Source organism: Leopardus geoffroyi, chromosome E3, assembly GCF_018350155.1.
Source record: "Leopardus geoffroyi isolate Oge1 chromosome E3, O.geoffroyi_Oge1_pat1.0, whole genome shotgun sequence".
Lineage (NCBI taxonomy): Eukaryota > Metazoa > Chordata > Mammalia > Carnivora > Felidae > Leopardus > Leopardus geoffroyi.
Genome location: NC_059340.1, coordinates 8,457,923 through 8,471,930, shown reverse-complemented (window position 1 = coordinate 8,471,930; position 14,008 = coordinate 8,457,923). Strand labels below are relative to the sequence as shown.

Here is a 14,008-nt window from a genome sequence, read left to right as displayed (position 1 = left end):
AAATTCAAATGACCGAAACATCTCAGTCCCAAAAGACTGGGGCGACAGTGGATTGCAAATGTTGACCCCTGTTAGCTGGCCCTAAACACTAACCCACTGAACGTGGAAACCGATCTTCCACGTACAGAATCAACTACTACACAGAGTTTCAGATGATCGGCACAAGCGAGAGGAGGGGAATCCGAGGCACACACAATGATCCGCCAGGACAGAAACGGGATGATCAGGAGCACAGGTTCCACTACCAGGTGGATGCAGCCGAAGTCCAACATTCAAACTCCCACGGCCGGCAGGGATGAGGCAGGGCACACCCTCGCGCAAGCAGAATCGGTCAACACAAGGCACGTGCCTACCTCCTCCTGCAACCAAGCCCAAGTGGCCAACTCCAAAGCAAGTCAGAGCCTCGAACATCCAGAGACTCGGGATTTTGAGTCAGAGGAACTAGCACAACTCCTGGGTCGTAGCAGTAACTAGCCCGGGACCCTAGGGCAGGTGCAGCAGCAAAGGACCTGGGGCAGAGTTCTGAGTCAAAGCCCCTTTCCTCCCGTGACGCCCACAGACTGACTCAGTAGGGTGCCACACGGTAGAAACTCCTTCCTCACACCGTTGCTTTCTTTTTTTGAGGTATGATGTTGGATATATGTTGCTTAAAAAGAATAAACACGTTATCTTTTAGAGATACACATCGAAATACTTGCGGGGAAGTATGATGTCCTTTCCAAAATTCAAGTAAGTGGGGGCAGAGATGAAACCAGGCATAATGTTAGGTCCTAACTTTGTAAAGCTGGTTGAGGGGTAGGAACACGGAGGTTTCGTTCTAGTTGCCTCTCGACTTTGGGGTCCTTTTGAAATTTTTCTTAAGTGCACTTCAAACTACCAAGCAGCAGCACAGCAGCAATGCTAACTTCTTCAAGGACAGTTGGTAACACATCTAGGGCCTCTCCAAAAAAAAAGAAGAAAAAAGAGGAGGGGAGGAGAGGAAGGAGGTGGGGTGGAGGGAGTAAAAGAAAGAGAAAGGAAGGGGGAAAAAAAAATCCACTACTGTCTTTAAGACACTGCCCATAAAGCTTGTGGTAGCAGAAAGAGAAGAGAAGAGAAGAGAAGAGAAGAGAAGAGAAGAGAAGAGAAGAGAAGAGAAGAGAAAAGAAAAGGAAAGAAAGGAAAAGAAAAAAAAAGAACAGCGTGGCTCACTAAGAGGGGAGTTTATTGAACAAGTAAGTTATCAAATCAGCGGAGAAAACAAGCCATGTCAGTATTAGATCATTAAATCAGCATTCTGGCAAAAAACAATATTTCCAAACATTCTGATGACAGCTGGATCAAACCCGCCAATACTTGACAGTAATAAATACAGTTCTTTGGGAAGAGAACTAGGGAGTGACCTTACAGTTCCACTGAAATATGCCAAATAAGGGAAGCTCGGAGCTGCAGGAAATGGAAAAGACCAGCTAATATTTGGCAAGCTTCCTTTATGATCAACAAATTAAAATGTTAAGGAAGCAATTTGTTGAGAAAAGATATTTTTAAAAGGAGCTGAATCATGCAGGTTCAGCCCCGGATATGGTCAATTGGTAATTTTAAATCATTTTGTAAAAGTTAATGTTTTCAGCCCCCAGCAATCACATTGAAGACATCACCGAGTTAATCATAGACCCGCCTCCCTCCCAGCTCAGGTGGAGGCAGGGCCACCCGGACTCCAGCGGCTGGGGCTTGGCTTACCCCCAGTGCACAGTGACTGCAAAGTCAGCTGCCATTGGAGGCGCTTTGACGAGAGGAAGAGAAACACGAATGCAGCCCGAGTCCAGCTTTAGGTTTCCAAAGACACTGGACGCCAATCCATCTTCAATCATTAGCCATCTGACCCACTTTGGATCTAGAAAGCCTAGGGTTACTGGATTTCTTCAAGGGGAGAAAGAAAAAAAAAAAAAAAAAAAGGAGCAGTGTACTGGTTTCCACGATCCAGGAATAAATAGCAAGACCTTCTTGGGATTAAAAAGCCATTCCCATACTAGGGGCCAAGGTGTACCTTCATTAAGCAGCCACGGTTCACATGGTGGGGGGAGTGGGGGAGGGAGGGGACAGACTTTATAAATAGTGGCTCACGTGACTGATAAGTCAATGAAGAAGAAAAAGTCCAGGGAGGGGCCGGGAGGAGGTGCTCTCTTATGCGGGAAGGAACACCAGACCTGCGTCCTGAAGGAAGTAAAACCAACTGAAGCAAACCCAAGTCAGCCTCTGAGATGGAACCCCTGCCACCACTACCCCAAAAACAGAAAATGAAACGCTTCTGGCGACACTTCTGTCCATTTGCTTGGTAACAAGCTGCTTCAGCTTTGTCGTAACCTTGAGGAATCTAGATAACGGCATTTTTTTTTTCTTAAATTCAAGCTCCCTGGTAATGAGTCCCGCTCCTGGGTGTAACAACTGAAACACAGTGTCCAGTGTTCAAAATAGTCTGTTCTGGGCCCAGCACTGCACTGAGTGGAGGGCCGGAGCTGTGCACTCCGGGCATTCGGTTAAAATGCTGGCCTGGGGCCACAGATGCCTGACCTGACCCCTGAAGGGCTGCACTATCCGGAATGGCCCTGAGTGGCCGACAAGACCACGCCCAGGCAAAGGCTGGCTCCAAGGAAGGGGGCACTCGGCTCCTGTAAAAACCACCAGCACCAGGTGCCCACCACGAGGGACGAGCCTGACTGGAGAAAACACGTAGGGGGGCAAATTCACTGCTGTCCACACGGTTCACTCCAAGTCGACTGAGCTGGAGGTTCCAGAATTTCCCGGGACTTAGTTCTACCAGCTGGCCAAAGGCATTTTACTAGTCCCCACCCAGAATGGAGAAGAGAACTCCCTTCTGTGTTGAAGTTCATTAACAGCTGGCCTCGAGCAAGGGAAGGTCGCCTCTGCCACCTTCGGGGTCAGACTAGGGACCCCCACTGCTCCACCGAGACAGAGGTCAGGTCAACAGGTCCTGCAAGGACATTTCGTGACTTTAGTCCCGTTCCCATAGTCTCCGTGCAAAGCTGGCTAGGGGCCCCGCTGGATACGCGACATCCAGGCCACCATGCTCCGCGTGGAGAAAGGGGACAGGGGCACTCGACCCACCCAAAACACCTGCAGACGCCCACGGAGCCGAGAGGGCCTCCAGGTGCTCACCCGGCCCGGACATTCAGACAACTCGCTCCCGGACCCGGAATCCTCGCTTGCTAAGCCAGCCCGGTGAAGCGGGTCTCCGAAAAGCACCCGGAACTACAGCTAAGGGGGGAAAAAATCCCCGCAAAAAACCCCCCAGAACACCTCCTTGCAATTATGCAAAGCCATGGGAAGGATGAAGTCATCCTGAGCCAAGTCGAGGTAAGGGGGCGACAGCCCTGTTGGGGCAGAAGTCGGGGGCAGAGGGGCAGACAAGCCCTGTCCACCCCTCACACATTTCAGAGAAGACGGTCCCTCGGCTTAAAGGAGCCGGCGTATTAATCCTCACTGGCTAACTGCCATCTTCTCGCTTCACCTGACTCCAACCTCACTCTGCTTTATTTAATTCAAAACAGCTGATTTCAGAGGTGTTCATCCTCATTTTTCATTCTAGTCCACATCTTTCCAAAAGCTGACTATTAAGAGCGGTGAAAGGCCTTTCTGTGTTGAAAACATCTTTTATGTGTTGAAAGTGGATGAAAGCCATGCATTTTGACTCCTGGAAAATAAAAAATAAATAAATAAATAAAATTTTTTTTTTAAAAAGCACTTCTTTTTATTTCTACGGATATTTCAAAAATGACATTTACTGAATGCTATGCCTATAATATGCGAGGCACCGCGGGAGGTGCGGGAGGCCCGGGAGCGTCAGAGCCCTGCACAGCCCCTGCGCTGCTGAAGGCCTACAAGAGGCGCCAAACGAGGACCCAGGCGACCGACACCGGGTGCAATGAGAGCAGAAACCGGGGGCAGGCCCGGAGGGCCCGGGGGCTTTAGAGGAGGGCAGATTCTGTCTGCTGGAGGGGATCGGAAGGGCTCCGGTCAAACAGAAACAGGAACTGGAGCTGGGCAGGGCTTGAGAGGCTGGGGGAGAAGGACGGGAGAGGGTGCTCCTGGGAGAAGACAGAGGCATGACCGAGGAGGGCCGGTTCAAAGGCCCAGGGGCCTGGTACAGCCGGCACGTGTGGGAGTCGAGGAGGTGGAGGTCAAGGAGGATGAGGCCTGAGGAGGGATCCCTGAGTTAATTTGGCTTCAGGAAAGCAGTTTCGGTTTGACACTGAAGAAGGGCCCAGAAAGAACGAACAGGAAAGCTCGTAAGCTTCTTCTCCCGGGGGGTCCGGAGGAGGCTTTTCCTCAAGGGCCCGAGCAACAGTGGCTACGGCAGCGTGACCGGCTGCCCCCCCCCCCCCCCCCCCCCCCCCGTCGTGGAAACTGGAGAAACGGTTGAACTTCATCTAACTGGGGCAACTTTTGAAGTCACTAACCGCAAGGAGGAAGCATTCCCTTCGGGCCTGCAGGAAACAGATTGCATTGCTGCGTCTGTCCCGGCTCGGAGAGGCCCAGCCTTCTCAAGGCTTTCCGAGGACCCGTCTGCTCGGGCCACCCTTCTGTGAAGCCCGCCTCCTTCCCACATCCACGAGCCTTCTTGACGGGCCCATTTTTAGAGCCTTCAATTAGAGAATGGGAAACAGCGGCCTGGGTAAACAATTAAGGTCAGGGAGGAGAATGGATGGACACACAACTCTAATGAGGTAAACAAATTGCAACCGTGGAATAACATTCTGGTCATTACGCATCGTGACAACTTAAAGCTTACTGGTTACTTGCACGCTTCCTGCTGACCCAAGCTGTTTCTCACAAGGCGGGGGGGAGAACACGGAGAAGGCGCCAGACTCAGTGTTGGAACTTAAATTATAAAATCCCTGCGGAAACACTGAGGACTCTCCCACTGTGCCACCTGCAGGTGCCCTAAGCCTCGTGAGTTCGAGCCCCACGCTGGGCATAGAGATCACTTAAATAAAATAAACTTTAAAAAAAGGTGGGGGGGAAGGAGAGAAAACGGGAGAGGGAGGATTGTACCGCAATCCAAAGTGAGTCTGTTTTTAGTCCTTTTGAGCATGTGTGCGTGTGAATAAAAACGGGTGGGAGCACGTTGCTGCGAATGAGGTGCCATTTCTTGGTCCAGCAAGGGTGTAGGGTTAATAATAGCTCCTGTTTACAGAGCGGCTCCCTGCCGGCACCTCACATCTACCCCCTCGTTTTGTTTTTGTAACCACCCAGCCAAGAAGGTCTAGCCTCGTACAGGTGAGGGAGGTGAGGGTGTGCGGCCAGGCAACCAGTAACCCATACAGGCAGGACTGGAAGCCGTGCCCCCCCTCCCAGCACGGCCAAGGCCCCTACGGTAAGGAGACGGCTGTTCTCGGCAGTTCCTGAAGCAGCTCTGAAGACAATCCCAGCATGTGCTCCCCATGTGTCACTCACTGGCAGCCTGGCTCCCTGGGAGCAGCTCCCAAAAGATCGCTGTGAAAGACAAAACTGGTGTTTCCTTCAAAACCGGTGTCCTCATGGAAAGCCTCAGCCCGTCCATAAATTCGGGCCTCTTGAAAACGTGTGAGTTCCAGGTTAATGTGGCAGACCGACACATGCGTCATCTCTGCACCCTCGGCAGCAGTAAGGTCTGAACTCACAGGACACAGAGGAGAGGGGAGGGAGCAAAAGGGAAGCCCCCGAACGTGAGGGGCTGGAAGGTGGCTGGACCAGCCACACCGCAGCCTCAAGAGAGCAGAGGAAGCTTACGGCCTGACCTCAAGATGGGACCCAATATGCAGTAAGGTCATCTGTTCCACAGAACTTGGGACAGGGAGCGGCAGGGGCTTGGCAAGGTGGGGGCGCAAGGTGGGCAAAATGCCATTCAGAGGAGCAGGCAGACCCCTCCCCCACCTCAAGCAGCCTGGGACCTCCCCCCACCTCACCCCCATCAGCAGAAGACTGAAATTGCTCTCTGCCACATGCAGGGGGACTGAGTGAACATCCCAGGCCCTTCCCCGGCCTGGGCACTGGAAAACCGGCAATCAGCTGTCTCGCCCCCAACCTCCCCTCCCTGCAGGGAAACCAAGGGCCCCTTGCTAAAGAAACTGTCAGCTCAAAAGTAAAGAGCCACAGACACTGACACATCAGGGACTCCCCCCCCAAAAAACACCTGACTGATCTCTTACAGGGAAGGCCACCACCTGTCAACTGTCCCCAACCCTGCGCCCCCTCCCCCCCCACTCTATATAAGCATGCTGATGCCTTGCTCTTAAGTATGGACAGATGACAGAAATGTCACCAGGCATTTGACGAAACCTCTAACTGGGACCAAGACAAAGAGAAAAAAAAAAAAGAAAAGAGACGAATCAACAGGAGAAGGGATAAATAAAATTGGCCCAGTCACACAACTGGGTACCAACATCAGAGAAAATAGAGACCACATTTCCTGCAACATCACAGATGAATCTCCGTGACACAATAGTCAAAAAAGTAAGTGCCAGCAGTCGGCATGCCAAATGATACCATTTTTACAGAGCTCAAAACCAAGCAAGAGTAAATACCACAGCATATACACATTTGCGATAAACGACATTATTTTAAGGCTATGACATAACAGATACAGAACTGAGGACAGGGGTCGCCTGTCTGGATAAGGAGGCAGAGAAACAGGAGGGAGTCTCCCGGTGGATGCAAATTATTGGGGATGTTCTTGGGTTCAAGAGAGAGGACGGGAGAGACGTTTGTGGATTTTAGTTACTACCCTTTGTGACCAAAATGTGTTCCATCCAATTGTTTACAGATATTAAATAAGACGGATTTTAAAAAGTAAAAAAATGAAGAGAAGTCAACGAAGACAAGAGAACTTTTAAAAGAAACCGTGGTGAATGCAGCCGGTGAGATCAAAAAGGACCCTTCGGGTAGGAACAAGAGTAGGGCGTAAGAATGTAACATTCAGAGAACAAGAAAGAAAACTCAGAAGTTACAACCACGACAGATAAAAGTACAGGAAGATTGGACGGTTGAACAGTTCTCCCAGATACATCAAAAAAGACAAAGACATGAAAAATGGAAGGGGAGAAAAATGGCCAGATTCGGCCACGAGGCCCAGCGCCTGCATAACGAGCTCTGGAGGACAGAGAACGAGGCCCACCCCGAGGAGAACCGTCACGATCCCGGAGAACAGGAGGCGAAGATCAGGGCTCTAAACGGTGTCACAGAGAAACGGCAAAGGATGGGAAACGAGACTGTCCTTGACCAGGGGAGCCACGTCTTTGACTTGCGAGGGTGGAATTCTAGAATTCTATGCTCGGCAACCATCTTTATCAGGAAGCTACTGGAGGAGATTCCCCAAATGAGAGAAAGACAAAATCGCAGAATTCAGGAGACAGGGATCCAAAGCAGGAGGGGGAAAGGGTGGCCCAAGATGATGGGGAAGGGGACCAGGAGGAAAGTGGGGGGCCCTGTGCCAGGCAGCAGCCCGTCCCAGCAGGAGAAGGACAAGGGACCAGGAGGGGGCTCCCAAAGAAAAGATGAACCCCTACCTACCTGATGTTTTAAGAGATACGTGTTGCTGGAAAAGAGTTTGGGGGTAAATTAGACCTTGTACACAGAAACTCCTATTTCCATAGTCGTAGCTATCCAAATGCCCAATACTTGAAAATCAGTTGAGCAGAGAAACAGGGCCACTCTGCAGGGGCCCCATGGTGAGGCCTCCACCGCACCTGCCGGTCCCAGTCCCACGGCACCCCACCAGCAAGCAATGCCCACGCTAAAACCTGGGGACCAGGTGCAGAAGCCAGCTGCGTAGACAGAGAACAGTTCCAGGGTGCAGGTGCTGACCGTGGGGAGAGGTGGGCAGGGGGCCGGGGCTGGTCCTTTTCTCATACTGATAGAATCGGGGTAAAAACTGAAAATAAAGTGCTTTGAAAGAAAGAAAACCTGCAAAAACAATGACTACCGTTAGGCCGTTTTTATTTTAAAATGAAATACATTCAAAAGGACGGACAACCTTCTTTTTTTTTCTTTTTCTGGTTCCTTCAACACTCCACACCGTGATAACCATAAGGATCACATGGAAGAGTGTTTATTCTGCCTTCACAACTGTTTTTCCTCCCAAGCTTCTCATCCCTTACCCTTTCCTTTTTTTTGTTTTTGTTTTTTTTTTTTTATTTTACTTATTTTTAGGTAAAGTCTATGCCAGTGTGGGGCTCAAACTCACAACCCAAAAGATCACGGGTTGCACACTCCTCCAACTGAGCCAGTCAGGTGCCCTCCCTGACCATTTTCTTAAAAAATTTTTAAGTGTTTATCTATTTTGAGAGAGAGAGACAGAGTGAGCAAGGGAGGGGCAGAGAGACAGGGAGGGAGAGAATCCCAAGTTGGCTCCGCACCGTGAGCACGAAGCCCGATGTGGGGCTCGAACTCAGGAACCGTGAGAGCATGACCTGAGCTGAAACCAAGAGTCGGACGCTTCACGGACTGAGCCGCCCAGGCACCACCCCCCCCCCCCAACACCCTGACCATTTTCTCAAGGCAGAACCTAGGAGCTCTGCTCCAACCTGGGCTGGAAATGTCAGGTGGAGGGGGCTCCCAGCCTCCCACTTCCCCAGAGGCTGCCGGGAGCGGCTGGGACCGAAAGCCCAGGAGGCCTTTCCTGTAGCCCCGGGCCCAGCCGGGCACCCGGGAGCACCTATGTCTCAGGGGAGCCTCGAGCCCCTACCAGGCACGGAATTCCTTTTCCTTATCATCCAAGATTTCTCCCCAGTAAACTTTCTGACTTTGCTCCTGAAATCCCTAGGGGCTGCTGCATGTTCTGTAAAACGATTTCACCATTTCCTCCAAATTTTGTCTTCCTCTTACATACCTAAAAGTCAGACCCAAGTGCGCTTTATAGGAACTGCCTACATTCAAAATCCAGGCAACAGTGCCAGTCCGTTAGAGATTACATGATCCAGGAGGGAGGGAACGCTAATATTAGCCACTCTGCCCCTCTCCCATCCCCCCACGGCGGCTCCCCTTCAGAAAAGGACAGGGCTGACTACATAACAGCCCAGATCTGCCGCCAAGGAAGAAACACCTACTTGGAAACAGCCTTCCAGATCCTGGCCAAGAAAACAAAACTCAGAGCCTGACACGTAAGTCACATGGCAAGCTGCTGGGTCCTGCTGGTCGCTGTCAGCAACCACCGGAGACAAAAAAAAAAAACCCAAAAGATGCCTTGCGCGTTGCTCTACACGCACTCTCTTTTCTATCTGCTGTGCATTCGAGAGGCTGCTAGGATGGATTGTTCTCATCCTTCGAGGTAGGCACATTCCCCAGGCACACAGCCTCGCTGTACCGACACGGTCCCTTTTGAACAAAACTGGGCCCCCGGAGAGGCCCAGCAGGCCAAGGAAACAGGAGGAGAAAATTCAATCACTAGTCCCAACCGACACCGGAGAATCCTTTGGCCATCTGGATCTGAAAGGACTTCCACTTTCAAAGTCCTCCTCTCCGTAGGAAGTTCGCCACCAAATATTAAAAGCCCAAGGTGCCAAGCACTGCATGACTCACGTTTTTCATTTGCCCGCTGAACGTCTGACGTGCAAGCTACTCACGCCCAGGAGCAGGCTTTTGCCTTAAAAATGCAATTATTCAAACTGAATTGGGTCTAATGTGGAAGCAGATATTTTTAATCTTCTAAGGCAGAACAGTCTTTGGGGAAAAAAGCGTAAAAGAAAAATACCAACGCCACAACATCAGTACGTACCCGGTGAGCCAGACGGCCCAGGCATCCCTGCCGCCCTGACGACGGGACATCTCGGTCTGGGTTACTACCACTATTACTCTTTTCAGAGAAGGCGGTCTCTTCTGGCGAGCTGCCTCCCCCGTAATACCTTCCTTGACTTTTTCAGGCTAAACCAACCAAGGATCGTGGATCAGGCACCGTCCTAAGCGGAGTCTTAACAAAACCCTTACGAAGTGAGAGTAGTTTTACTATCACCCTTGTACAGAGGAAGCAGGTTAAGGGCCCAAGGTCACATGCCTCATAAATGGAAGAGCAAAGGTTCCAAGTCAGAAGGGTCGGCCGCCCAGGCCAGCGTGCCCTCGGCCGGCAGGGCAGGCAGCTGACGGCTTCTGGGCGCATCCGAAGGCAGGCCACCCAGAAAACCCCACGTTCTCACACCGAGAGCCACCATTTCCAGATGACGGTACATCGTGGGCCCGGCACAACGAGCGGAAGAAAGGCGCCCCAAAGTTCAACTTCCAAGTGAGTGTCTTCGGTCTCGGCCCCGACATTTGCTACAGCGCAGGAGAAAATACGCCTCCTCCACAGGGATGGTCGGCACAGGGGTCTAAACAGAACCTAACTTGGGGCACCTGGGTGGCGCAGTCGGTTAAGCGTCCGACTTCAGCCAGGTCACGATCTCGCGGTCCGTGAGTTCGAGCCCCGCGTCGGGCTCTGGGCTGATGGCTCAGAGCCTGGAGCCTGTTTCCGATTCTGTGTCTCCCTCTCTCTCTGCCCCTCCCCCGTTCATGCTCTGTCTCTCTCTGTCCCAAAAATAAACGTTGAAAAAAAAAATTTTTTTAAACAGAACCTAACTTAATCACTTAGTGGCTCGGGCTAAGCATAATGAAGGTCAGTGCCGAAATCCGTCCCGCATCCGTACATTCCTCAACAGTCTGCATGCAGAAACTGCCCCCGCACGACACAGCCCGGGGCCTGCAATTCTTTTGTCTTTCTGGTCTTCTGCTCCCAAGTGGACAGCCAGTCCTACCTCGAGGACGTCCCTTGCCTTCTTCCGATTTGTTGTTTTAACGTGTTAGGACCTTGAGAAGCAGATGATCGATACTATTAGAAGCGTGTGTACAAGAGGAGCTGGGTGGAAGCGAGGCTTGGGAGGGGGCAAGAGAGGCGCCCTTGGAGAGCCATCCCCTGGCAGCTCAGCCCCCTGACTGCTACCTGTGTTCTGGAAAGCTCATCGGAGCAGATAAGGGAAGCGTCATTCTCTTAAAATATGAATTAAATGAAACCAACCCTCCCTTTTAAGGATCTAGCCCAGTGCTTCTCAAATTCTAATGTGTCTATGAATCACCTGGGGAATCTCATAAAAATGCAGATTCTGACTCAGGAGGTCTGGCTGGGGCCTGACATTCTGCACTTCTAACAAGCTCCCAGGGGATGCCCAAACGGGTTTGTGGACCTCTTTGAGTAGCGAGGGTCTACGTTAGAACAGCGCTGTCCAGCAGAAACATAATAGACCCATTTTAACTGTTCTCGCAGTTAGCCCCAGGTCTAGCTAGCTGGCCTCCTCCATGCCGTCCCCCAGAATTCCTGGGTGTTAGCTGGGAAGTGATCAGAATTTTAGCTGTGCATGAATTTTAGTTGGATATTCAACCGCTGTCAATTCATAATCAGTCCATACTGTACCCTATTCCTATCATGAGAAACTTTTAAAAGGTACCAATACCCACCCCAAACTAGCAGAATCAGAATCCCTGAGGGTGGCCCATGCCCAGGGGGATCTGCGGCCCAGGACATCAGAGGCAGGGAGCCCCAGGAAAACAGGTGTGGCTGGAGAGAAGACCCCGAGGTTGCCTAAGGGGCCTCAGTGCACCCCTTCAAGCCCTCTACCCACCAAACTCAGTGACTGACAAGCTGTGGCCTAACTCTCCCCCCTCAGGGGCAAGGGATCAGCTAATACCCTGGGGCCCAGGCCGAGGGGATCAGGGGTCACAAGGAAAAACAATCTGAAGGAGAGGAAACACTAGACAAAAGAAATCAACCAGCCCAGCAACCTGCACAGATGAAGCAGAGTTCATGGATCCGAACTGAAACGGATGCAGCCAAAACGAGCAGAGAGGAGACGGGCTGGTGTTAATAGGACAGAGATACTGACTTTAGAAACGGAGAGGAAAAAATAAATACAGGAGTGGGTCTTAATCATTTCAGGAATAATCTGGATTCTGAATTTCAGGAAAAGAAAATAGATGGCATAATTATAAAATCCAGCAGAGGGGGAAAAAAAAAAAATCAACCCAATCAAACATTGCAAGGAAAGATACCCTCCCGAAAATAATGGTAAAAAGAAAACATAAAATAATACTCCAGAAGTGCTAATATAATCACAATTACCCTAAATGTATGCCAGTTAAATTTACTAATCAAAGACAGACTCTCAACCTGGGTTTAAAAAACAAGATCTGGGGTGCCTGGGTGGCTCAGTAGGTTAAGTGTCCGACTTCAGCTCAGGTCACGATCTCGGAGTTTGTGGATTCAAGCCCCGCATCAGGCTCTGTGCTGACAGCTCAGAACCTGGAGCCTGCTTTGGATTCTGTGTCTCCCTCTGTCTCTGCTCCTCCCCAACTCATGCTCTGTCTGTCTGTCTCTCTCTCTCTCAAAAATAAATAAACATTAAAAAAATAAGAAATAAATTAAAAAACAAGATCCCACATCGTATATCTAAAATAAAACACATTTATTTTATTTTATTTTTTTAATTTTTTTTTTCAACGTTTATTTATTTTTGGGACAGAGAGAGACAGAGCATGAACAGGGGAGGGGCAGAGAGAGAGGGAGACACAGAATCGGAAATAGGCTCCAGGCTCTGAGCCATCAGCCCAGAGTCTGACGCGGGGCTCGAACTCACGGACCGCGAGATCGTGACCTGGCTGAAGTCGGACGCTTAACCGACTGCGCCACCCAGGCGCCCCTACAATAAAACACATTTAAAGCAAAAGGATCTGGAAAGACTGAAAATCTGGACAGAAGAGAAAAAAGCTTTATCGGGCACACAGAAACTAAAAACAAAAGAATAAACAAAATTACTGTAGCATCAACACAAATAGAATGTAAGGTGGAAAAAACATCATAAAAGAGGAAGAAAGAGGCTGCACAGACACCAGGAAAAGAAACTGTTAATCAGGAAGATGTAAAGACCGTGCTCGTATGTGCATCTAACAATATAGCCTTAACATTCTATAATAAAACAGCTGTCAAAACTATGGGAAGAAAATTAGCAGAGGCGTAGAAGAATTAAGTACCACAGATAAGCTCAAAATAATACATAGAAAATTCTATCCTCAAACAAAAAACACATTATTTTTGAGCACATATGGAACATTCCAAGTGCAAATGCCATAGGGTCTCTTAAATATCTATTCCAAAGAAATCGGCATTCACGTGAACTATGCTCTCTGGCCATATGCAATCAAAACAGACATCAACAGAATAAAAAGTTTTTGTTTTGTTTTGTTCTTTGACAGAGAGAGCTCGTGAGCATGCATACGAGCAGGGGAGAGGGGCAGAGAGAGTGACAGAAACTCAAGCTGGCTCCACGTTTAGTGAGGAGTCAGACACGGGGTTCGATCCCATGACCCGGGGATTACGACCTGAGCCAAAATCAAGAGTGGGACACTCAACGGACTGAGCCAACCAGGCGCCCCCAAGAAGTTTTTGTTTGTTTGTTTTTTGTTTTTTGTTTTTTTAATGTCAAAAATCCAGGGGCCCTGGCTGGCTCAGTTGGTAGAGCACGTGACTCCTAATCTCAAGGTTGTGAGTTCAAGCTCCACGTTGGGCGTGGAGCCCACGATCAATCAATAAAATAAATGTCAAAAATCTAGGAAAGACATTCAATTAACTAACCCTTGGGTTACAGGGGGAAATTACAAAACGAATACAAAATTACAAAGTGAATAAAAATGAAAGCACTAACTGTCAGTTTATGGAGCAGTGCTAAGGCAATTTTTAGAAATATTACGGCTTTCAATACACTCATCAGAAAACGATAAAGAATTTAAACTATTAAAAGCTGAACTTTCAAAAAAAGACGTTTGGAAAAAAGAGTGCCCTCTAAGAGGAGTGAAATAAAGGAGAAAAATCAGTGACGCAAAAGAAAAAAAAAAAAGGACAAAGAGGGCAAGAAGGGCAAAAGGCAGGTTTCGTTTAAGAACTCGTAAGACAAACCAAACTCTACAGGAGACCGAAAAGAAGTCACAGAGACGTTCAGACATACAGAATCTAGAA

The 14,008-nt window shown here is 49.6% G+C and overlaps 1 protein-coding gene and 1 long non-coding RNA gene across 8 annotated transcripts in view; both read right to left on the bottom strand.

The window, feature by feature from the left end:
- CUX1 (cut like homeobox 1) overlaps positions 1–14,008 on the bottom strand; it is a 376,259-nt gene that overhangs the window by 331,310 nt on the left and 30,941 nt on the right. The window lies entirely within an intron of this gene.
- On the bottom strand, positions 1,188–12,266 carry LOC123589602. The gene is made up of 3 exons (XR_006708416.1): positions 10,581–12,266; positions 7,154–10,348; positions 1,188–3,691 (listed from the first exon to the last, which is right to left on the bottom strand). It is a non-coding gene; the product is annotated as an uncharacterized LOC123589602 (long non-coding RNA).